Raw genomic sequence first — 24,095 nt, forward strand, 5'->3', positions numbered from 1 at the left:
CACACATATACACAAGTACACATCCATACATACATCATACATACATACTGTACATACACCAGTGCACAAACACACAGGCATACTGTACATACAAACATACAAATACACACATAAACACTGGCTGCAAACTTGCATGATCCATCAGGGCCTGGGAGCAGAAGGACGGCGGAATGAGGACGGAGCGGAGGGAGCTGCTGTTGCTGAGCATGCGCAGCCAGCAGCTCCCCTGGCACATTCTGTAAGCAGAGAGCTCCACAGCTCTCTCTTGCTGCTGCTGCTCCGCGATCGCAATCGCGGCTTTTGCTGAGACGGAGACAAAGCTGTCTCCGTCTCAAAATAGAAATCTCGGCTCATCAGGAAGGGGGTTTCCAGGTACTCGGAAACACCCCCCCCCCCTGCGTGCGCCATGAGCCAGTACGGGTCCCGTAGATCAATCAGCAACAATTTTTAAATAAAAACCTATTTTAATAAATTGTCTGTCAGCGCTTTCTAGTTTTGTATTGCCTTCCAGAGAAGACTAGATACTAATTGCAGACTGTACAGAATGATGACCAATAAAGTGGCATATACAAGATTTCCAAGTGGTTAGTTTTGGAACAAAGCTAAATATATTGCAACAATAAGCCTGCAAGAGACATTTTCTGTTTGTTTTTTTGTAGTCAAATTGGAATACTTTACTGTCATAATAATTAGTAAAATTTACAAAACCTTGTTAGGGAAATGAATAATAGTCTATATATTTTATCTGAACAAATAAAAGTTATGTTTTAAATACTAAGAATATTGGATAAAGAGTGCCCCCACAAAGAGGTTTACTTCTTGGTTCCATGATTCTTTCTAGGAATAATAATTAGTATATAAGATTGGTAACGTGTAAGCTACAGTAGTGTATTTATAGTACATGCTCTAAACATTATCGAACCTTGGGAATTGGCAACTGACTGTGTGATGCCATTACCCCTTGTGTCCCAAGACACCTCTCTTAGAACAACTATGGGGGTAAATCAGTCAGGATTGCTGCAGCGGCAGAGATTGCAGTCTGCGCATGTACACCCCGGGATTCCAGTGAGATGCTAAAAGCATCTCTGGGCGGGGTGGGAGGGGGCATGCCAACGACATTAGAATGCTGTTGACAGGGTGCTTTCTGGACAATTGGGGGGGCGGGCTGTTGCAGCTGCATGATGTCACACCATACTTGCCTACCTGACCCTCTCCATGAGGGAGAAAATGCTATGTTCCTGGACTTTCCTGGTGATGTATGATTGCCATCACCTGTGGTGAGGTAGTTAATTGATAAGAAAGGTGTTTCACCACAGGTGATGGCAATCATACATTACCAGGAAAGTCCAGGAACAGAGCATTTTCTCCCTCATGGAGAGGGTCAGGTAGGCAAGTATGTGTCACACACAGCCGCTGCGACCCAGGACACGGCGAGTAGCGACCTGCCAGCTTGCAGGAGCTGTGCTGGCAGGGAGCTACTCGCCAGGTACAAAAGCATCGCCACCAAGCGATGCTTTTGTACCTCTGCGGGGCGGGGAGGTAGGTCCTGACATGCGGGGTGGACTAGCCCTGTGTTGAGTTTCCCCCGCATGTCAGAGTAAATGATCGTAGATGTGCAAAATTTAGATCTGAATGACCCCCCTATGTCCTGTGTTGGAGGCAAAACAATGGCTTCTATAAATATACTTACCATACTATCTATTTAAACTGTGACACTCATGAATTACACAGGTTCTGTGGCAGATTAAAACCAGGTGAAATGCAGGCTTGTAGTCAGTCAGCCACAGAACCTGTGTAATTCATGTGTCCTGGTTTAAAGGGATAATTTGGTAAGCCTACGGTATATATAAACATTTATATATGAGAGCTCACTAAATGCAAAATGATTAGGTCTTTACTCATTTTCCTCTATAGTACTTGGGAAGTGGAACCATTAAGATGTAGCACCACTATGACCACCAGTATGACCATGCTACCACACATTTCTCATTTAAAAATTGAAAAATGCTACTGTATACGTTTATTTTTATCCTCTAATCCAAATAGGAGCCTTACATATGCTCACCAGTTCAGTGTCTATTTGTGCAGTGAACGTTGTTACATTAGCAGATGCTTTGGACACTAGCAGCAACATTTAAAGTGCAAGCAGGTATTACACGTGACTATAGCTCCCTGATCACTGATGTATCTCTTGTATCTTCCTTTAAGATTGGGAGACAGAAATCTGCACATACAGTAGGTGTAGAGTCTGCATAATAACTCATGAGGGCGTGTCGTGATCTACGGAAGAGAGGATTGCAATTATAGGGCATGTTACTGCATTGTGAATACACCTGCTTTATTTTATTTATAGGTGCATGGAAGACAACATTAAGCTCTGGATGCTGAGCAAACTGGCATTTACAGTTAGATAAAAATAAAAATGTCAAAAACATTTATGGCACGGTTTTGGCAAATTGAAATTCCCTTTTCCCAACACATGTAAGAGCAAACTTATTCATAAGCCATTTAAATGTAATTTTAATGATACATTTTACTGATGTCCAGTCATCACGTCTTTGTCTTACGGTGTTTATACTGTATGTCACTTTATGGGTCCTCCATACATACTTTATACATACTGTACATCCTCCTTAGAATCAAATACTGGGGACAGTTCACGCCTCTCATTCACCTGCTCTCTCCAAATAACCAATTAGATCAGTCAAACCAACTAGCCATGAAACAGGATTAGAAGCAGGTTTCTGATACAGTGAACAGAACCAGGTGCTGCATTTGACTGGCAGAGGAGAATTGAAGGGGGTAGGGTAAGCTTGAGTATAGATAGTTTATTAGTGTTACACATCAAGTAGAATCATTTAAATCATCTGGCTGCATATTGCTATCTTATTTTGCGCCTATTTATAACACTGAATTTGATTCATAAAACATAGTAAATAAAACAGTATAATCTCAGTGTTCAACTGCAATAACCATGCAGTATCATAATACCACTTCAGGAAAAATATATGGGAGTACAAAGCTTGCACCCAGAGGACTTCGGTTATGCAGCACAGTGGGCGCATAGTGCAGAATGCGTTGTGCAGAAGAGCACCTAGGACTGCCCTGCAGAAAAGGGATGCACTGTACAAATGTGCGCCACATCAAAGTCCAACTTCCATGCACGAGCACCCAGTTCATTGGAAGAAAAAAATACAATTATTTCCCTTAAGATATTGCCTCATTTACAGTATGTTATTGATGAGAGCAAGAGGACACCGGCACTGCCCAGTGGTGAGTCTATAATGGGTTCAGGGTGTGTAACATATGGCAACCCCATCCCCTATACTTGTTACCAATGGTGACATGTTTCCAGTGACAGCAGATAGCAAAGACTCTGGCTCTGTACTATATTTTGCACATGCGCTATTTTATTGAGGGGTGCTGCAGCCCTGCAGCACCCTAGCAGTGGTGGAACTCTCAGTGGCAGTGGAGACACCTGCCTCTGGCCTCCAAGTATGTACAGCAGCACCTGTGAGGTTCACAGCAGGATCCAAGTGTGACCGCTGCTCTTCCAATGGAACTCTGCGGCGCGCCCTCTGCTGCTGCAGAGGTAATCGGCTCTGTCCCAGAAGACCTGCTAAAACCTGCAATAGAGTGCAGGATGGCTCCCATCTGGTACCGCTCTACTGCTCAGCCTGCACTGCAGTAAGCAACAGTGCACCTGCCGCTGCTGCGGGATTGGGCGTTGCCACACAGCGTAGCTGGAACCCTGACAATTCACTGCGGGCTCTGGTCCCTGTAGACCGTCTGACAGTGTTAGCCATATAATTCTGTAAGTTGTGTGTACCCAGGTGAAATCCATGCTTCTTAGAATGGTCATCATCAACAGAGTGTACAGTATTTGTACGGTATTTCCTTCCCCCCGACTACTGACAGGTGCATATATGCATTTCCATGCAGGTTTGTCAGTTTGTAATTATGTGAATGGACACACAATTACTGCACCATACTCAGATTGCGTTTGCAAGTTTCTCCTATTCCCTATTCAGTCTCTGCAAGCACAAGGGGCACAAATACCAAAATTGAACATGGATATTGGATATACAGTAGGAGCACTTTTTTTAATGAGCATGTGCAGTACACATTGGTGGTCATTCCGAGTTGTTTGCTCATTGCCGATTTTCGCTATGCTGCGATTTGTTACTAACTGCGCATGCGCAGGGTACGCAGAGTGCATGCGCTAAGTTAATTAAAACTAAACTTAGTAGATTTGCTGGTGTTCGAGCTACGCTTTTCAGTCGTACTGCTGATCGGTGAATGATTGACAGGAGAGGGGCGTTTCTGGGTGGTAACTGAGCGTTTTCCGGGAGTGTGCTAAAAAACGCAGGCGTGTCAGGGAAAAACGCGGGAGTGTCTGGAGAAACGGAGGAGTGGCTGTCTGAAGGTGTTTGTGACATCAAACCAGGAACTAAACGGACTGAGGTGATCGCAATCTGTGAGTAGGTCTGGAGCTACTCAGAAACTGCAAAGAATTACTTAGTAGCAGTTTTGCTAATCTTTCATTCGCTATTCTGCTAAGCTAAGATACACTCCCAGAGGGCGGCGGCCTAGCGTGTGCAATGCTGCTAAAAGCAGCTAGCGAGCGAACAACTCGGAATGAGGGCCATCATGCACTAAGTGAATGGTTGCACCTACAGTTCAGTATAGAAATGGTGGTGAACCTCATGTTCCTACAGTATTTAGCAACCTTGGTCCACAAACTCATGTGTTTTGTTGTTGTTGTTTTTTTTTGGGGTGGGGGAGTGGGAATGGGTTGGGGGGGAGGCCTGGGAAAATTAATTTGGCAGTGTGCCTCCTGTATTCTGCACTCTGCAAAATGTTTATTTCAGTAACATTTTCCATTTTCTAAGTCTGTTTAAAACTGTTTTACCTCTGACACCAACCTTGTGAATAAAGAAGATGAAGTATCAACAGTGACAAAGAACACAACTCATCTGAACATTCAAGGCAACTCATGTATCAGTGTTATCCTATTCAGCAACTTTAAATTCCTTTTGAAAGCAGTGTCTATTAGAAAGCTAATATTGATACATTAAATGCACCCTGTGTTTTTGTATTATTATTGTGGCCCATTGTAGTAGTATCTGAATCCTAGTAGTGATGTCAAAGCTGGGCATCTTTTTGTAATAAAAAAATTCTGACAACAGAAGATACATGTAGTAACAGCATTGTGTACAAAAACTGTGGCACTACATTACTTTTCACATTGGCCCTGATTCAGATTGGTTGGAGGTGCAATCACTGCTGGTTACATGGAAGTAGCAGCAATAGCACTAATATGTTAATGCAGCAGGAGGCGTCTGATCAGAAATGTTGGTGCCCATGACTAACAAATATGGCAGGGCCCCTCCACCACACACACTACCACATAGCTCCCCCAAAGCTTACCAATTTGAGGGGGGCCAGGTGGCAGCAGTGAGGATCGATGGGGGCCGGGCATAGCTGCCTGCGCACCGGCAGGTCAGGCAGCCACAGAGGGACAGAGCAGCGGTATTTTTCTATTACTATAGAGCCGGCCGTAAACCAATCGGAGCTCACGGACCGGAAGCCAATCAGGATTGGCTGCCAGTCTATGAACTCCGATTGGCTCGCGACCAGCTCTATAGAAAGAATACAACTGCAGCTGTGTGCCTCCATGTCTGCCTGACCTGCCGGTGCGCAGGCAGCTGGCCTGGCCTCCATCGATCCTCACTGCTGCCACCCGGGCCCCCTCTCAATCAGGGCCCAGGACTGGAGTACCCACTGTCCCCCTTTGACGGTGGCCCTGCATCTAATATAAGTAGACACCTCCTGCTTGCAGCATCCAGTCACCTGCCTCACTATCAGCCGTCTCTGTGACACATTCAACACAGAGGCCAGGAAATATCCATCTTCCAACCGAGATCCTGGCCTCATCACTCCCCCAAAACAGAGGCGACATGCCTTTGTATTGGGAAATGATGGCTGTCGCCACTCCCTCCCCAATTCCAAATGGCAGAAGACTGTCAATCACTGATGTCGCAGGCCTGTACTGCACATGCGCAGTGTGGGTCCGGCACATACAGAAAGTACTGAACATCAGTACTATGCTGCATGCGCCGCAGATTCAACGGAACTTGAATCAGGCCCCTTGTGCATTGCAAACATATATCTAACAGTAGAAGTGAACACTATTGGTCTCTCTCATATGACATCATCACCAAGTTGTCTCTTGTCTTGTTGCAACAGCTAAAAAATGGATCATACAAATAGTTAATATCTGCAGAGAACAACATTGAATTAACAGTAATATTACCCAAGGAAATGCCAGGTATCGCTGGATATTCTAAACAGGGGCATTTTAATGGAGTAGGGGGCCCGTGTGCAGACTCTGTCTGGGCCCCCTCCTCTCCACAGCGCTGTAGGCTCCGGCATTGTGCCTGAGTCTACTGCGCATGAGCAGGTCTCCGGAAACATGGCGCTCGCCATGATCCAGAGACAAATTGCATACTGTGCATGTGCAGCTGGCTTTTTTAGTGTGATTTTTGCTGCAGCTGCTGTGGCTGCAGGATCTGCAGCGCCAGTCGCGGGACATCTGAAAGGTAAGTATTAAAACAACATGGGGGCAGTGTGTGCGATGTGGTGCCCCTTGGACCCAGGGCGCCCATGTGTACTGCACACATTGCACCCATGATAGAAATGCCAATGAGTCTAAACAACAGCTCACGGGTGGCATGTTGTATTGACAAATATGTATATTTTAGGTCCAATATCCTTATTAAAAGCCACTTGTTTGAAAGTAGAATTAACCTTTAAGAACTAAACCAAACAAACAAACAACAATATTTACAGGCAACATTTTCATCACTGTAAACTGTTTTGCTTTGGTCACATAAACTGTGAAATAAAACTTCAGTGATTTGACCACAACATATCCAAAGCACCAATTAAATATACATTCATGTCTGTACGCAAATGCATTTGCAATTTTTAAGGATTCGGAACTGCTAGTCTTAGCAAGTGAAGCTGCCACCAAGAAAAAAGATATAGGCCCTCATTCCGAGTTGGTCGCAAAGAGTCTTCGCAACGCAAATGTACGAAAAGTAAGTATCTGCGCATGCGCAAATGCGTGATTACGCATGCGCGAGTACATACGTACGACAACTGTGCAAAATTACTCTGAAAAAAAAAAGCCGTAACTGGCAAACGAAAACGAGGAGTGGCGTGGGCGTGGCGGAGGCGAGACTTCGCAATGCTCCGACATGGGCGTGAAAGTGGGCGTACAGTGTGGGAGTATGCAACTCACAATGGGCGTGTTTTTCGCAATTAAACATTGTCGCTGTTAAAACTAACATAGGAAACCGTAGCAGCCTTCACGCATCAGCCGAGTAGGTCTGCAGTTACTCTACATTTGCGAAGTACTGTTACAAGTGTGTATGCAGTAATTAGCAGTTAATTGGATAGCACATTCATCTGATGTCCAATTACTTGTTAATTAATGAGCAGATGAAAGTTACCAACCAGCAATTGTCTGAACACACATTACATGTTTATTCTACTCACATATAAATCTCACACACTGCCAAATAAGGGTGTTTTTTTTGTTGAAGTTGGTGTGTAAGCATTTTTTTAACTTGTTTTAATGTGTGTAAGACTACTAAATACAAACAAGTGAAAATATTTGTGAAAGTTTTTTAAATCTGCAACATTTTTTACAAATAAACCAACACCCACATAATGCAGCATACACTTTAATTTAGTCTTAAAAGTCACAATAATATTTGATTATAATATCTGACAATGTTTTAAATGATGTCCTGTTGACCATAGATATTTCTAAAAAGTGTCCTGTCTGTTTACTTAATATGGACATTAAAGTGTGGTGCAAAGCATACCTGTATTTTTTGGTTTTTGCAATTTTTAAGGAGAAATTGCAGATTGGTCTACAAGTGTCTATATGCTGACCTAATCTTTCTGGAACTAAGATTTACCTAATGCATTACCTTGAAGAAACTGCACAAATTTTTAATATATATTTTTTATTAATGTAATAATATTTTACAACATTTAAACAACATGGCTCCACGTGAGTCTCACAGGCAGAGATGGACCAAGCAGCAAGCAGATGGCACTGACAATCATTATATAGCAGAACTCAGTACTCTGCAAATTTCTGCTTCTGACAAAAGTATATTTTTAAAGCATAAATAAAACATATTACACACCCTGCCACACACAAATTTTAAACAAAATGAGAAAGAATTAGGATCCACCACACAAACACAACAATACATAGCACACTAGTAAGAGGAAGATGGCTCTGGTGTTTATACAAATAAACTCACAGGCTACAATACCTCCAAACAGAAAGAATACATTTCACTAAGAGGGAGTTATCCATTTTGGCCACACAAGCCAACTCCAAAATAACAGAGGCAACATCAAAAACATGGGTGCTGCCCATCTGGAGAGACATCATTTTCTTCTTTTTCTCCCCGCCTGAGGCTGTTCTTCTTTGGAAGGTCTGCGGAGCGACCTTCGTTGGGCCTGCCCAGTGGGCTGTTCTTCCTGGGCAGGGGCAGGGGAGGGAGCCGATGTGGGTGGCTCTCTGCCACTGTGGGCAAGGGAGACAGCGATGGCCTGGAGCCCTTGCAAGATGTTATTTGCAAGGCTTTGGAATGAGGAGGCAAGTTGTTCTTGGCCCTGCCTGATCTCTGCCAGACCTTGGCAGAGTTGAGCAACACCTTGCTCAACACAGGTTCGGTGCTCAGTGAGCCGGACAGCTATCTGGCTTACCTCCCGGATGACCCCGTCTTGAAACGTATTTAGGCTCTCACCATACCTAGCGATTTCAAGCAGGATCTCCGGGATAGCAGAGGGTTGGGTGGGGGGGCCAGTAGGAACCTGCAGAGGTGGGATTTGTTGGCCCACACTGCCAGACCCACTAGGTCCCTCCACCTCAGCCTCAACCACATAACCGTCCTGTGACTCAAACTGATCACCCCCCTGTGCTGTGTTTTGTGGAAAGCAAATAGAAGAATGTGTGGGGAAAAAGTTGGATACAAAATTAGTTTATTATTATAAATACAGTTAAAATTACAGACAAATAAATGTGTAAACTTACCTTCCAAGTCATGTCCCGTCAGGATCTCAGGCAGGTCCGTGTCCATATGAGACACCCCTTGGCCCTCCTCATAACTGACACAGGCCATCGCCATCTCCTCCAAGTCAGTAAACTCCACAGCGACAGGTGGTCCTCCACCTGTTGCCCTTGAGGCATTCCACTCCGCAGCCCTCTTTGCCTTCAGGCGGGATTTGAAGTCGGCCCACCTACATATGTATTGTGAAAGAGGGACAAAGTAGAGTCTTATTATTTGTCTAAGCTAATATATAGGACACGTGTTCTGCTTGTGTTTGCTAGACATAACATCACATGTAACTACATTTTTTAGTCAACTTAGCACAGAAAAAGGACTGTCAAGATGCACTTACCGTCGTCTCACTTCCTGCGATGTTCTGACGACAGAGCCAACTTCATTCACAGATTTTGTGATGTCTCTCCAGATGCGATCTTTTGAAGCAGCCCCCATGTTTTTTGGGCCTCTATGGATTTTGGACATGGCCTGCGTGACCAAGACACGCAACTCCCTCTTAGTGAATGCAGGCTGTCTTTTCTTCCGTCTGGAGGTAGCCTGTGAGGTTTCTTCTTGTTGGTCATCACCATCTTCCTCCTCACTAGCAGCTTCTGTCTGTTGTGTTTGTGTGGCTAAAGCCAATTCTCCCTCAGTTTGTTCACTATGTGTGTGTGGCAGGGTATCCACACTCAATTGTTGGGGTTCAGAAGCAGACATTTGCAGAGTACTAGGTCCTGCCTCTTCAACATCCGCAGAGGCGTATTCCAACATGCGCCTTTGGCAATCTAGGCGTTTTTTCTGCAATGCCATCTGCTGCTCTGCAATGCGGTCCATCTCTGCTGCGATTTGCTCACGAGAAGCCATGTTTGCGATGACGTGTGTACGCCGAGGTGTGTGCTTATTTATACCTACGTGCGTCGCGTTAATTCACACAGGTGTACAATGTTAATCTGGTTAATGATTGCACTGCTTATTTAAGGGCCTACTTTGCACGCTTTGAGTGTAGGTAGTTTGGAGTTTGTTTCACTGTTGAGTTTGTTGGCTTGTGCGTGAAGGTGCTATAGGAATTTTCAGAGTGAGTAATTGTCAAGCATACATTTGTCCTTTCGTTTGCGTTTAGAATATAGACAGTGTAGCATTTTGTCTGCGAATTTACGTTTGTGATTATTCTGGAATTCGTCTTGTTCATTTTTTGTGTTTAAAGTTTTTATTTTATGTTGATTGTTTGTTATTCTTTTTTACACATATATTTTGCAAGTCCATTTTTGCAAATAAACCTGTGCTTCATTGCTTTTACTGTCATTTTTGGTCTCTTGTAGGAGAATTGTTTTGGGTGACGTAACCCTAGTCTATTATTTATAATTTGTGTGCTATCTAACACAAATTGGTCCTTTCTTTATTTTGGATCAGGTAAGTTCCCTTGGCCTGTGTTGGTGCCTGTTTGTGTTAATGGTCTGTATGTTTTTTTTGACTGTCATTTTTGGTCTCTTGTAGGAGAATTGTTTTGGGTGACGTAACCCTAGTCTATTATTTATAATTTGTGTGCTATCTAACACAAATTGGTCCTTTCTTTATTTTGGATCAGGTAAGTTCCCTGGGCCTGTGTTGGTGCCTGTTTGTGTTTGTTCAAAGTGTTTTGATTATGTTTGTTTTCCATCTTGATAATAAATGTTATGTTTTTTACCATGATTGATCAGCAAAGTAGTGTTGTTCTTGGCTGGACTAGCTACTAAAGGGCTAACTTTTTGGTTGTTTTATTTAAATTTTTTAAAACAATTAGTCATAATTTTTTAGTAGGTGTTTGTGATGTGTTTGATGCTCTGAGTTTTTTTAAAATACAATTTTTAACAATTACAATTTAACATATGTAGCTTTCATACAAAAAATAATTTGGTTTTTCTTTTTTGTGATAATATTCATTTTGTTCCTGAATTGAACCCAGAAAAAATGTCTTACGCTCCTGCAGTAAGTTGACACCCCCTTTTTTTAAAAATTTATTGGTGGTATATTTTTTGGACTTTGTTTTTGTCTTATTCAACATATTTTTTTATTTTTTTAAAAGTGTGTGATGTCAATATTTATCGCAGCCGAAGCCCTACCTCCCCAACCCACGCCAGCACTCCCACCCCAACCACCAGCCCCACAACCACAACCGGCTCCTCATCAACCAAGGCAACGGAGGCGTGCTAGGCCACCAATTTTCAGACCCCGTGTCCTACTTTTTGGGATGCCAGATGATGTGGTTGTACGTAGATACAGGCTGCCACCACATCTAATCCTAGACACTCTCTCCATAATAGAGAGTGATCTGGAGTCTGAAATTCGGTATCCTACATCAATACCACCATTGACACAATTCCTTGCTGTGTTACATTTTTTGGCTACAGGCTCTTATCAGCATGTGGTAGGAGACCTGGTTGGCATGTCGCAGGGCCAGTTCAGTAAGGTCCTGCGGCGTGTCTGCCAGGCTTTCCTAAAGCGTGTGAAGCAATTTATTGCTATGCCTTTGGATGTTGGTGCCCTAGATGTGGTGAAGCGGCAATTTGAGGAAGGTGGTAGTCGCTTCCCACATGTTATTGGGGTTGTGGATGGCACACATGTAGCTATTCAGCCACCAAAACATAATGAAGAAATTTATAGAAACAGGAAACTGATTTATTCTCTGAATGTAATGGTTGTTTGTGGGCCATCCCTCCAGATCCTTTCCCTGAATGCAAAGTTTACTGGAAGTTCGCATGATGCGTATGTCATTAGACAATCAGGGATATGGCACAGATTAAGATCAAGTCAACGAGCAGACATGTGGTTATTGGGTGAGTTGTTGCACATATTTTTTTCTAAATTTTTTAATTTTATCAAAATATAATATTTCTAATTTTGGTTTATCATCAAACAGGAGACCGTGGATATCCTTGCACCCCCTGGCTCATGACTCCTTACCGTAATCCCAGGCCAGGACCACAGACGGCATTTAACTCCGCGCTTACTGCCACTAGGCAGCTGGTGGAGCGCACAATTGGGGTCCTTAAAGGGCGGTTTCGTGTGCTCCACCGCACTGGTGGCGACATCATGTATTCGCCGGAGATGGCAAGTAAACTAGTGGTTCTGTGCGCTATACTACACAATATCGCGGTAAGGAGTAGCGTAGAGCTTCCTCAGACAGAGGAATTGCCTGATGAGGAGCCAGGGGTTGTTCGACACTTCGGTGGGGGGAGTGTTACACGGAGGGGGAGCCAAGTCAGGGCAAGCATTGTTGCGGAATATTTCAGGTATAGTGTTTTTAAATTATCTTTTTTAACCAAATTAAAAGCACAGTATGCTTATGTATTATTTGTAATGTTGACATTTTGTTTGATATTGTAAGGTCATTGTGTAATGCTTTTGGTGTGTTGGAATGTGTATTATTTTTTATACTAAAAATCCGTTAACACGTTAAGCTTACAATTTTAGATTAGAAATAAAAATAATGTAATGTTGCTAAAGAGTGTCCTTATTTGTTTTATATCCTAAAATCCTGATTATTTAAACAAACACACAAACAAATGAAATTGAATGTTGCCCACTTTGTGACTGTCCAGCTGAATGATCACACAAACTGTGGTGAGTACACAGATATGTTTAGAAATTTTTACAAAACTGTGTGTCTCTGTGTCTGTTTGTGTTTTTTTTTTTAATGTAAAAAATTTGCTTCTGCGAATGCGTATTTCCGCTCGTGCGAAATAACACTCTGCTCTTCACAGCATTGCAAAGATCAATAAAGTTATTAGAAATGACAACATAGATTTTTGACCAATCACATGCTAACAGACACTATAAAGATATGCCCAAATAAGGAAAACGCCATTGCCATGATGCGTGCTGCACCTTTCACCAGGCGGGAGCTCCGCGTCCTGGTTGCGGTGATGGACCGCCGCGTAGGCCGCGTTGGGCGCTTCATCCCAAATCGGGTTAAGCGCGAGGCCTACGCGGAGGTCCGCCGCCTGCTGCGGACTCGCGTCCGCAGCAGGCGGACAATCATCCAACTAGAGAGGAGATGGAGTGATCTCCGCAGGAGGACTCCAGAGCTGTTGGCGGAGATCCGCCAGCAAATACGGGCAATGCATACACGAAGTAAGTTACATTACATAAGATTATTTGCAAAAATTGGCCAAATTTACAATAAGTGGTAGGCTAATTGCAACGCTGAGTGTCCTTTTTTTTAAAATAGGACAGTGTGTGTGGTTAGGGCAAACAGTACTGACTGTAGCAAAGTGTCACCAAACAAGTGCATGTTTTCCTGAATTAATAACCAGGCAGGAAACTGTACCCAAATACTTGATCAGTGCTGTCTATATAATAAGGTGCCTTGAATAGTGATCTGGTGATGTTGCCTAGACCAATCAATATGACTCAATGGAATAGATTAAGGAATGAGCTTCAAAGTAAAAGTTTGGACTCATTTTGTTTGCTGTGGGCAACATGAAGATGTTTTTAAAATGTGTATTTTAAAGGAAAAAAAACCACTGTCTTTTACATGGAACAGAACAGTGAAATTTCTAATTGTTTAGTATGTAATTTAACATGCAAACAAAATTTTGACACAAATATCATTATAGGACGACAACAACGGCAGACCTCTCAGCCCCCTTCCCCTTCCCACTCCCCCTCCCCTTCTCACTCCCCCTCCCCTTCTCAGTCCCATTCCCCTTCCCAGTCCCACTCCCCTTCCCAGTCCCCCTCAGCTTCCCAGTCCCCCTCAGCTACCCAGTCCCCCTCAGCTTCCCAGTCCCCCTCAGCTTCCCAGTCCCCCTCAGCTTCCCAGGCCCACTCCACTTTCCACTCCCCTTCTCACCCCACCTCTCCATCTCTTTCTGTGACCCCTTCTCCTCCTTCCCATACCCCTTCTCCTTCAACTTCAAACTCACCTTCTCAGCCCCCCTCACCCTCTATTGGCTTAACTTTCTCTCCGCCCCCCTCGCCCTCTCAATCAGACCCACCCTCTGAAATTACATCCCCAATCCAGCCTCCTTCCCCCATCCAGCCTCCTTCCCCCATCCCTCCTCCTTCCCCAATCCCTCCTCCTTCCCCCATCCAGCCGCCTTCCCCCATCCAGCCGCATTCCCCACCCAGTGAGTGGGCAGAAGAAGCCCCTGATGAAAGATCTGGCAACCATCATGTTGCAGAGGAAAGTAAGTGTTTTAACATGTTCTCAAAAAATGATTACCTACTTACACTTACAATGCCAAAACATGCAGTGTTGTACTGTTGGAATTCTTGTACCAAGGACAAATATTTGTGTTATTCTTCATGGTCTACATGTTGTATTTACATTTTTGTGAGTGTCATTATATGTACAGTGTTTATGTGTGCAATGTTTTGTGTGTCCACTCTAGGTCGACACTCATTAGGTCGACAGGGTTGCCAGGACAACAGGGTTTATATGTGTTAGGTTTTCAGGGAAACAGTTAGACCTGAGTGGAGTTTAGTATGTTGTTGGTCTTTTACACTTGTGCCTGTGTAGTCTTAATATTTGCACTTACAAATCACATGCTTCACTTTGTTATGCAGCCTAATGACACACTGATTTGTGGTGTGAAAGTTACACTCACAAAATGAGTATTGGATAAAGTCAAACCTGTTTGACCTTATTTAGTAAGGGCAGCTTTCAGGGAGTGTGGGCATGCTAGGATCTGTTGTCCTTCTGAAGATGTTGATATGCAGTGTGATGATGCAGGACCAAACCCATAAAAAAAAAAAACACTCCAGATGTGAATGAATGCCACCATGGTGTAACATTGACGAAGATGGTAGTTATCTTTAACATGGGATGTCGCCCATAGCAACCAATAAGATTATACTTTACAATTGGGGAACCACTTCTACAAGATAATATTCTTATTTTTGCTTGTTTGCTATGGGCAACGCACCATCTTAAATAGAACTCACATAGTAGTAAATGTACCCCATGGTCTCGTAAACTGTAAAAATTTTCTAAAAAAGCCTGAGCAGGCTTGTGTGTTTTTCTGCTAATGATTGTAACATAAAACAGCCATGATGTAGTAACTTTTCCATTAAGCAGGCCTGTCCAAACTGCGGACCTCCAACTGTTGAGAAACTACACATCCCAGCATGCCCTGACACAGCTTTGCCATTCCCTGGCCCCAAAACTGAGTCAAGGCATGCTGGTATATGTAGTTTCACACCAGCTTGAGGGATGCAGTTTGGACATGCCTGCATTAAAGTGTGCTTTGTGCCTTGCTTGTATAATAAGTAATGTGAGTAAGTTATTAATGTTTATGTCATCTCTTAATTTCAGATGTTGCCGTTGGAGATCCCACATCTTTTGCGGCCATTCTTGGGAACATGAGGATACATCTACAGGCATTGCTGGGTCTTGTTGACCAGATGCAAAACTTGTTTTAATGTTTGATTTAAAAAAAAAAAAAAATATGTTTATATTATCTAAAAAAAAAAAAAAAATTTTTTAAAAGTTAAGCGGGTGTTTATTATTTATTAATGCAATAAAGGAACAGCAGATTGCCGAACAGACATTTATTACCTTAAACATTTCATACATCTAACGTAAGTTTGTTTAAAATTTAAAAAATACATATGTTGTTGTCTAAATAAACATGCAAACACCTTCAGTCACATACTAAAACTCTACTTAAAAAAAAAAAAAAAAAAACATTAGACCAAGCACATTGCAAACATCTATATTTATATTAAAAAACCAAAAAAGTTTAGGTACAATTATGGCTACAAAGTGTTCTTCAGGTATTTTCAAAAGACTTAATTGATCATGAACATTACAAATCATTTCACTAATTGGATTTGTAATTGAGGAGGGCTTGTGGACTTTTAATTGGAAGGTGTTATTCCACTTAATAGTAAAAAAAACCCATTGTGGTGCGTTTGTCCGCAAAAGTGAGCACTTTTAATGATAAATGTGTAAATCTACTACAACTTAGTATTTTTACGATGAAGTATGTGTTAATGCGATGGTTTCGCATTGCTGCGATGTTTTCGCATTGCTGCGATGTCATTTGGCGTACGCCCACTTTGTGTAATACTGCGTACGAATGAGCAAAAATACGTTGGGGGCGGATGTTCGCAAATTTACTACATTAACGCAACTTTACGAATAGGTTGTGCGAACGTAAAACTTAGCGACCAACTCGGAATGACCCCCATAGCCCACCGCTGCCATCGCAAGCTCATTTGCAACTGCGTACACATACAGTATGCAGACTACAGTATATGCAATAACGAGGAACATCAACTGCTAGGGTAGCCCTATGGCTATGCAGACTGGCTACAGCAGTAGTTACTCAGATGCCATATTTCTCTACGTACATTATCGCAGCTGACTGCATATACACGCCCCCAAAATAGCCGTGATACGCCTGTGTTTTTGTCGCAACTCCCTGTTACCTCCCCAAATGGTACCTTTCAGTTAATCACTCTGTGTTAAAGTTCTCAGTGTGAGCACAATTACAAAGGTACCTTGGCGCATGTGTAGTGCAATCGCGGCACATGTACAGTCTGCCGATAATTGCTCCATTCAGAGGCTCTTCTAGAGAGGAGGAGGCCTGTGTGCAGGCTCCATCTGGGCCTCATCCTCTCTAGCCTGCGGCAGCACTTAACTCTGGGCACTAGGGTCCCTAGGGGACCCTAGTGCTGTCCCAGAGTCAACAACGCATGCGCAGATCTCCGTAAAAAAAGGTGCGGCAGCCATTTTCCCAGTGATTTTTCTACTGCACATGCGTGAAACACCGGGAAAATGGCACGCACCATTTTCCCAGTGATTTCGGCAACGCTGCTGCAGCTCCGCGGGACTCCGGAGGGTAAGTATGAAAAATATTGGGTGCAGGGTGTGCGATGTGGGCCCCCCTGTGTGAACATCGGCATTGCGTACAAATATGAATTAAGCCCTATGTATATAAAAGTCAAGTATGACAAGTATGTTGCAATCATATTTATCTCAATAAGTGCATCATCATATTCACATGCATTACATTACATCAGGTTGGCCTGATATCTACTCTCCCTACAAACAAGCTACAGATACCAGCACCCCTGGTACCCTTGCTTCAATTATGGGTACCATGGTGTCTGCCCCATGGTGTACCATAAAATCAATGCAGAGCTTCCCTGTGAACTATGGTAACTGTATATGTCATCTCCTGTGTTTCCAGGCTAGTCTCCATACATCAAGGAGAATAGCCTGGAGCCTTTAATATAATATCCAATATTAAATGCAGCATTTGTGGTAGATATCAAATAGTGCTCCATGCATATTCAGATCATTGCTCAGTCTCTAGGCAGATCTTGGTACAGGTGGGATCAGTACTAAATCCCGCTGGACGGGATCCCGGCGGTCGAAATACCGATGCCGGAATCCCGACCACACAGTCTCGACAGGGGTGGCGAGCGGAACGCTTTGTGGTTGACCGATAGTTGGTAATGGTTATGGATGATGTGTTCCCAGCATCACAGCTTAGCTAATACATGTATTATTATTGGAAATTATTTATTTAATTATCTTCTGCTAGAATATGTCATAAAATCACAGGCTCTAAATATATTTTAATACTGTAATGTCTCCTATGCATAAGAGTGTGTGGGGGGCACTTTACTGTACCATTAATAGAACTTATTTTAAGGTATTGATCCTGGTAAGCTCACAATTTTATCCTAGAAATCTGATATACTACAAAATCAATAGAGCGATGACTAGAGCAAGTGAATAGAATACTAAACAAGTGATGCATTTAGCATTTTTATTGTATACTGTATGTCTTGTCTTTGTACCCTGTATTGAAAAAATTGAAGAGACATTTACATTACAGTCAGGTCTTGATTTGTTTTCTTTTGACAAAGAACACCATCTTGTGGTCATTTTAAAAATTACACCTAAAAACAAAGCTGAAATAAAAAACACATGGGCCCTCATTCCGAGTTGATCGCTCGCTAGCTGCTTTTAGCAGCAGTGCAAACGCTAAGCCGCCGCCCTCTGGGAGTGTGTCTTAGCTTAGCAGAAGTGCGACCGAAAGGTTCGTAGAACTGCTCCAAAATATTATCATGCAGTTTCTGAGTAGCTGCAGACCTACTCCTACATTGCGATCACTGCAGACTATTTAGTTCCTGTTTTGATGTCACATACATGCCCTGCGTTCGGCCAGCCACTCCCCCGCTTCCCCAGGCACACCTGCGTTATCATCTGACATGCCTGCGTTTTTTAGCACACTCCCGGAAAACGGTCAGTTACCCCCAAGAAACGCCCCATTCATGTCAATCACTCACCGATCAGCCGAGCGACTGAAAAGAGTCGCTCGACTTTGTGTAAAACTGCATAGTTTTTTGTGAAAGTACGTTGCGCGTGCGCACTGCGCCCCATACGCATGCGCAGTAAAGCCGATTTTTAGCCTGATTGCTGCGCTGCGAACAAAAGCAGCTAGCGATCAACTCGGAATGAAGGCCATGGTACACATACAGTAAAGTGATGTAATTTCTGAAACAAATAAGATTTTCATTTCAAACCTTTTAATCATATGGACAAAGTATTTGTTGATTTTATTATACAACTTGAGTATCCCTAATCCAAGATTCCAAAATATGAAATACTCAAATTGTATTATTTATTATTTTCTGTGCACAAGACTATAGAGTGCATTCACACATATGTGACACATTGAGACATGAATGTATAAGCCTACAGGCCTCCAGCAGGTGCTGCATTTATAATGCCAAACATGCTGCTAGCTAAATGCTGATTGGTTAATTGTATATTGACCCCTACAGCTAAAAGTACTTACCGCAAAGATTCAGTTATATTATGTATTATCTATTCACATTTCTTAATGGCTATTTCTGTTTGGTCTACTGCAGAAAAAAGATTCCCATTAGCTTTTTAAACAGAAAAACTATAACAAAGTAGCAGAAAGAAGGGTCGGACTGGTCCACAGGGGTACAGGGGAAACTACCAGTGAGCCCCACTGCCTGGGGGCCCACCTCCTCAATGGCTCAAGTTCTAGAAGCTGTATGCTATTCCTGCTTCATCAGTTAGTCGGGCATTAGGCCCATTCCCCAATTAAAATCAGGCGTTAGGCCAATGGTGTGTTCATATTTTGGGCACTAGGCCTGTGGCTCCTCTGTCTCTCTATTAGATGTGAAGGGGTTGGCCAGCCACAACAACATCCACTGCCCCACCAAGGAGTTAAACATGAATTTTCCAGCAAAACGGTAACCTCTGTAGTAGCTGCATAGGTTACAGTTAGCCCTTATATGTAAGTGTGGGGTAAACATTGCACGGTTTGCACCTCACAGTCAACAGAGTCATAGGTGGAAGCGCAAATAGTCCTGATTTTGAGAGTAAAATACTGCATGTGAATACGCTTTAATGTGCATATTTCCTATACATGCTATGTTATATTCAAATGTTTCTATAGTATGCATACTGCTGCACATTGTGGATTACATGCGTATGGGCAAGTTTTCCATTCACAGAGCTCTTAATGGTGACTGAGTCCCCCCCCCCCCCCTTCTTCTTCCACCCTGTCTGCATGATACTGCGGCCCATGGGTGGGACAGCAGGACAGTTCCTGAATAATAGGACTGTCCTGCTGAATCAGAGCGGTTGAGAGGTACAGTATGTAGTGTTCACTCTAGGATTTTTTTAGGGCAGGGTGCTGAGCATTGAAGAGGGCACATTTTTATTTTGAAGGGCACATTTTTGATGTGACGCTTTGCGCACAAAGCATAGCGCATCGTTTTTGTACATACATTTTGCCCTTAGTAAATTATATACCCATGGATACATACTGTATAAAACACCTAACATCTGTACTGAGAAACATACTGTATATGTCCAGTCTTCTATGTGTTATGGTCCTGCAGGGTGCACTGAAAAAGGGCAGGGTGCTTTTTCACATTTCAAAAATGGGCAGGGTGCAGCACCCTGCTGAAACAGCCTAGAAGGAACACTAATATACATTAAAAGTACATATGCATACAACTTTAAATGAGCCCTACAGTGGATGCAGCTGTTATCATGGCAATGTGGTTAGAGAATTATTTCTTTAGTATGATTCTAGTGAGAACACAAAGCTAGCCATTGCTGCCTGAGTGACGTCAATATAGACGCAATGTTTTTTTAAACTAATCACAGGATAACAAGAAGACCTGCTGTCTGGGGTTACCCTGTTATAGTGGGATACTGTCCCATTTGGTAGTTGTATTTCTAGTGCCAATATACTCAAGCAGATTATGGCTGCCAGTGATTGCTGGGAACAATAGCGCCACATATGAAAATTGGTATTTTTTTAATTTTAAACAATATTACCCCAGCACCCACCAAACAGGCATTAAGCTAAGCGCAACTGAGAATAGACTTGTAACGTTCCTAATTAGGAACCTACAGTAAGATGAAAATCAGATAAGTGATCAGATGGAGAATGATGTATCTGTGCTATTTTCAGTACCCTCTCTTTTGACTTTCAATTTACAGTAACAGTGAGAGCAACTTTGTAATTTCTTCTTCCCATAGAGGCGAGTGCCGTTTCTCTCTCTCTGTCGCTCTTGGTATAAAAATACAGCGTGATATTAGAAGATACATTACTGCATTAGTATTGATTTACAAGCATGGGGAGACATCTAGTGGTGATTATAGTGTACAACACACATTAAATTTGCTAAGTAAAATTTCAGCAGTTTCACAGTAGTAATTTGTACTTGGGGGTAATTCTGAGTTGATCGCAGCAGGAACTTGGTTAGCAGTTGGGCAAAACCATGTGCACTGCAGGGGGGGGGCAGATATAACATGTGCAGATAGAGTTAGATTTGGGTGGGGTGTGTTCAAACTGAAATCTAAATTGCAGTGAAAAAATAAAACAGCCAGTATTTACCCTGCACAGAAACAAAATAACCCACCCAAATCTGTCCCTCTCTGCACATGTTACATCTGCCTCCCCTGCAGTGCACATGGTTTTGCTCAACTGCTACCAAAGTTTCTGCTGCGATCAACTCAGAATTACCCCCTTAGTTTTATAAGGGTTGTAATTAGGCGTGTGCCAGTGGTGCCAGGCACACAGTGCGTATGCATTGCATATGTACTGTGGGTGCAGAACCACCAGCAACAACGGCAAGTCAGCGCCGCACTAGTATTGCGTAGCCACAGTATGTAGCTGCAGCACCCAGCTACTTGTCAGAGTGTTCAGTTTAACCATGTGGACACTAACTGGCATAATGTGTATCCGGTGCTCTGCCTGGCATAATGTGCGCTCTATCTGGCATAAGATGTATCAGGGGCTCTACTGTGGTGTAATGTGTGTAAGGGGCTCTACCTTGGCATAATGTGTATAAGGGTCTCAACAAGTGGCGGCTCCTACCTGGGTGGAGGAGGGGGGCTGCCGCTGGCTGCACTGCCAGGTCCCTGCTGCTGACCAGGTTCTGGCAACTGTACAATGTAGTTGACAGACGCTGGGACGACAGTACTGTGCATGCGCAAAACCGCAGCTCCTATGGACTGCATTGGCTGCAGCCCATAAATGCCAGTTAGAACTTCCCGAAAGACAGGGAGTGGCATCCAACAGGAAGTTAGCTCACTGTTAATAGTAGCCTAGTGTGGCATTCCCAGTAGTGTCTGTGACTGACAGGTAGGACTTCCAATAGGAAGTCACTGCCAGTCACAGTGAAGCCAGTGCAGGCTCACAGACTGCATCTGGCTCACTGTCATAAGCCAAAGGTGGCGGATTTTACTGCTCCCATAGGTAAATTCCACCACTGGTCAATGCAAATACATACAAAGACATCAATTTTTACTGCATAACAGATGAGTGCAGGGACCAGGGGGACATCTCATTTGACATAGAAGTAAGACAGGGTAGAAGTCCATATGATTCTCCAAATTAAGAGCCATTGGACTAAAGCTATTGCTCTAGAACCCATTCTGTAGATTCAAGCACTTTCATTAGGTTGGACCATGTAGACTCAGACTTTGTTTCAATGTATGGGAGCCATTGTTTGTAAAATAATTTCATGTCCATTTGATATCAAGAATATCTCATACTTGACTCCTACCAAGGAAGGATGGATATGTGAGGTCTACTTCCTTAAAATAGCCTTTGCTACAGCTATGAACTAGTGATGTGCACCGGACATTTTTCGGGTTTTGTGTTTTGGTTTTGGATTCGGTTCCGCGGCTGTGTTTTGGATTCGGACGCGTTTTGGCAAAACCTCACCGAAAATTTTTTGTTGAATTCGGGTGTGTTTTGTATTCGGGTGTTTTTTCAAAAAACTCTAAAAAACAGCTTAAATCATTGAATTTGGGGGTCATTTTGATCCCATAGTATTATTAACCTCAATAACCATAATTTCCACTCATTTCCAGTCTATTCTGAACACCTCACACCTCACAATATTATTTTTAGTCCTAAAATTTGCACCGAGGTCACTGGATGGCTAAGCTAAGCGACACAAGTGGCCGACACAAACACCTGGCCCATCTATGAGTGGCACTGCAGTGTCAGGCAGGATGGCACTTCCAAAAAATAGTCCCCAAACAGCACATGATGCAAAGAAAATAAGAGGCGCAATGAGGTAGCTGTGTGACTAAGCTAAGCGACCCAAGTGGCCGACACAAACACCTCGCCCATCTAGGAGTGGCACTGCAGTGTCAGACAGGATGGCACTGCAAAAAAATTGTCCGCAAACAGCACATGATGCAAAGAAAAAAAGAGGCGCACCAAGGTCGCTGTGTGACTAAGCTAAGCGACACAAGTGGCCGACACAAACACCTGGCCCATCTAGGAGTGTCAGACAGGATGGCACTTCCAAAAAATAGTCCCCAAACAGCACATGATGCAAAGAGAAAAAGAGGCGCAATGAGGTAGCTGTGTGACTAATCTAAGCGACCCAAGTGGCCGACACAAACACCTGGCCCATCTAGGAGTGGCACTGCAGTGTCAGACAGGATGGCACTTCAAAAAAATTGTCCCCAAACAGCACATGATGCAAAGAAAAAAAGAGGCGCACCAAGGTCGCTGTGTGACTAAGCTAAGCGACACAAGTGGCCGACACAAACACCTGGCCCATCTAGGAGTGGCACTGCAGTGTCAGGCAGAATGGCACTTCAAAAAAATAGTCCCCAAACAGCACATGATGCAAAGAAAAAAAGAGGCACAATGAGGTAGCTGTGTGACTAAGCTAAGCGACCCAAGTGGCCGACACAAACACCTGGCCCATCTAGGAGTGGCACTGCAGTGTCAGACAGGATGGCACTTTAAAAAAATTGTCCCCAAAAAGCACATGATGCAAAGAAAAATGAAAGAAAAAAGAGGTGCAAGATGGAATTGTCCTTGGGCCCTCCCACCCACCCTTATGTTGTATAAACAGAACATGCACACTTTAACGAACCCATCATTTCAGCGACAGGGTCTGCCACACGACTGTGACTGAAATGATTGGTTGGTTTGGGCCCCCACCAAAAAAAGAAGCAATCAATCTCTCCTTGCACAAACTGGCTCTACAGAGGCAAGATGTCCACCTCATCATCATCCTCCGATTCCTCACCCCTTTCACTGTGTACATCCTCCTCCTCACAGATTATTAATTCGTCCCCACTGGAATCCACCATCTCAGGTCCCTGTGTAATTTCTGGAGGCAATTGCTGCTGGTGAATGTCTCCACGGAGGAATTGATTATAATTCATTTTGATGAACATCATCTTCTCCACATCTTCTGGAAGTAACCTCGTACGCCGATTGCTGACAAGGTGAGCGGCTGCACTAAACACTCTTTCGGAGTACACACTGGAGGGAGGGCAACTTAGGTAGAATAAAGCCAGTTTGTGCAAGGGCCTCTAAATTGCCTCTTTTTCCTGCCAGTATACGTACGGACTGTCTGACGTGCCTACTTGGATGCGGTCACTCATATAATCCTCCACCATTCTTTCAATGGTGAGAGAATCATATGCAGTGACAG

General features: G+C 43.4%; 2 long non-coding RNA genes across 2 annotated transcripts; both read left to right on the forward strand.

The window, feature by feature from the left end:
- The first annotated feature begins 10,451 nt into the window (after positions 1-10,451).
- LOC134957052 (uncharacterized) lies at positions 10,452-12,566 on the forward strand. Its single transcript, XR_010186415.1, has 4 exons — positions 10,452-10,544; positions 10,629-10,719; positions 11,833-11,947; positions 12,031-12,566. It is a non-coding gene; the product is annotated as an uncharacterized LOC134957052 (long non-coding RNA).
- An 80-nt stretch (positions 12,567-12,646) lies between these two features.
- LOC134957053 (uncharacterized) lies at positions 12,647-15,526 on the forward strand. The gene is made up of 3 exons (XR_010186416.1): positions 12,647-12,734; positions 13,730-14,302; positions 15,430-15,526. It is a non-coding gene; the product is annotated as an uncharacterized LOC134957053 (long non-coding RNA).
- Positions 15,527-24,095: the final 8,569 nt, after the last annotated feature.

This window comes from Pseudophryne corroboree, chromosome 9, assembly GCF_028390025.1.
Source record: "Pseudophryne corroboree isolate aPseCor3 chromosome 9, aPseCor3.hap2, whole genome shotgun sequence".
NCBI lineage: Eukaryota > Metazoa > Chordata > Amphibia > Anura > Myobatrachidae > Pseudophryne > Pseudophryne corroboree.